The following is a 2,255-nucleotide window of genomic DNA, read 5'->3' as shown; positions in this document are numbered from 1 at the left end:
CACACACACACACACACACACACACACACACACACACACACACACACACACAGACTGGATGTGTCAGGCCATGCAGGGGGAAAAAATGCAAAGCCATGAAAATTCCTGTAGACCAGAGGAGCCCAAAGTGGGGCCCGCGGGCCAAATTTGGCCCACCAAGCCATTTGATTTGGCCCACCATCAGTTGCCAAAGTTACAAGGTTGTAACCTGTTATCCTATAGGTAGAAACACAGTATTTCCATTGGTCAAATGACTGCCGGTATATAAAAGGGCTGTAGTGAAGGTAGTTTTCAGTCATGGCGCTGACATATCTTTGATTTATTAGAGATAAACAAGAAACATGAAATGACAAGAATTATTTAGATCAGATTTAACCCCGCATGTGGATTTGCACACTTTATAAGGACACCAAAACTCATTTATGATATGTCCCATGAGCCTTTGCTACTTGTGCGTATGGAAGACTTTCTCCAAGTGCACAGACTAAAACAAAAGAGGGCCTTTGCACAGCTTAATGGTTAAAAATAAAGGACTTTGCTTTAAAAAAGTATTTGTATTTCATGTATAATATAACTGCATTTGGTCTGCAGCCCTGGATAGATTTTCATTTTGGCCCCCTCGGGGAAAATTTTTGGGCACCCCTGCTGTAGACTTTGACAATCCTAAAATAAAAAAAAAGGCACTAAATCGTTTGAGGACATTTCCAGGGGCGATCCAGCACTTTCCATTTAACAAGAGAAAAATGAAGCTAATTTCCAAGAGTAGATTTTAATTATCTTAATTACTTTAATTAAAAGTCTACTCCCCTTAGTTGCAGTTTGGGTCATTTTCTAGTAATGTAATCTGAAGGTGTCACATTAGGTTGTGTGAGAACGTCTTATTAGATAGTTAGCAGTGGAGCAAACGTGTGCCAGGAACTGTTCCCATGAGAACTCTTTGAACCTTTTCATTAGGACTGAAGTTTCTAATATCCTGCTTTATGAAGTATCAAAACTTTGTATTTTAAATAATCAATAAAAGGCCTGCATTAAAAAATAAAAGAAGAAAATCATTTCCAGCTTTCATAGTTATAAACTAATAATCCTGTTGAGAAGTTATAGAGTTATAGCAATTTGGCACCTATTTGTTAGGAATAACCTGGTTACTAGCACGCCAAATATTTTATCATAATCTTTAGAACTAACTAAATTGTAGAAAGAGGGTATGGCCAATTAGATGTGGCGGCCATCTTGAATTGAATGACTCCTAAAGTAAAGTGAGTGTAGATGCACAGCCAATGATTCCTTTATGAGAGTTTCATTAAAATCCAGCAGTTCATGAGATATTTAACTAAGAAACAAATATTGTTGATTTCTAATGTTATTGCTAATTTTTAAGCAAAAATTTGCATCGCTCAGCATATACATTGCGGATGACCCTCAAGTGCTACCACACCAAAATTTAGCTTAACATTTGGAAAATCGACAGTTTTAACTAGTTTTGTGTTGGCAAAAGTCAACTATCTGTAGCAGCCATCTTTATCTGGGTTGGCTCTAGAAAAGATTTTCATCCAATCACTTTCTGAGTTTACTTTCATGTCCTCACTTGTTCATGAGATATTTTGCTAATCTTACAGTCAAGTGGGCACACAAGCAAAACACATTTTTTGGTTGATATAATTGGCATTTCCTGAAAAAAATCAGTGTGAATGCTTAATGCTGAAAGAGTATTGCTGAAAGCTTCTGACGTTAAACTGAAAAGGTTTATTACCAGAACTGTTTGTGTGAGTTAAATTTAAACAGCTGACTTTTGCTGAAAAACCAAAGTGAGAAATCAGTAGAGAGATAGCAAAAATGTGTCAAAAAAAAAGCTGAACGGAGCAGAAATGTAGCCAAAGTTAGCCGAAAATAAATATTTGCAGAAATGCAGTGTAAAAAGCACAAATTTATGAACACAATACTTGTTACAAATAAGCTGAAATTTAGATAAAAGAAGGTTAAATTTGCAGAAAAATGATCAACATGTGATCTTCAACTTTCATTTTTTTACCTTAAAATTAATGGGGTCGTCTTTGAAAGAGAACGTTTGCTGAATTAAGCAGTAAAAAAAACTATTGTCCAAAATAAGGTGAATTTAGCTGAAAATTAGCTAAACAAACAAGCTGAAATCAATAGAAAGAAAATGAAGGAGCACATACAGTATTTGCTGAATTAGGCTAAAAAGCTAAAAAGACCACCAAAACACAAATTTAGTTGAATGATGCTCAATTTAGAAA

The sequence above is a fragment of the Austrofundulus limnaeus genome, unplaced genomic scaffold, assembly GCF_001266775.1.
Source record: "Austrofundulus limnaeus strain Quisiro unplaced genomic scaffold, Austrofundulus_limnaeus-1.0 Scaffold86, whole genome shotgun sequence".
In the NCBI taxonomy this organism is placed as follows: Eukaryota; Metazoa; Chordata; class Actinopteri; order Cyprinodontiformes; family Rivulidae; genus Austrofundulus; species Austrofundulus limnaeus.
Note: the sequence above shows the minus strand (reverse complement) of the source record.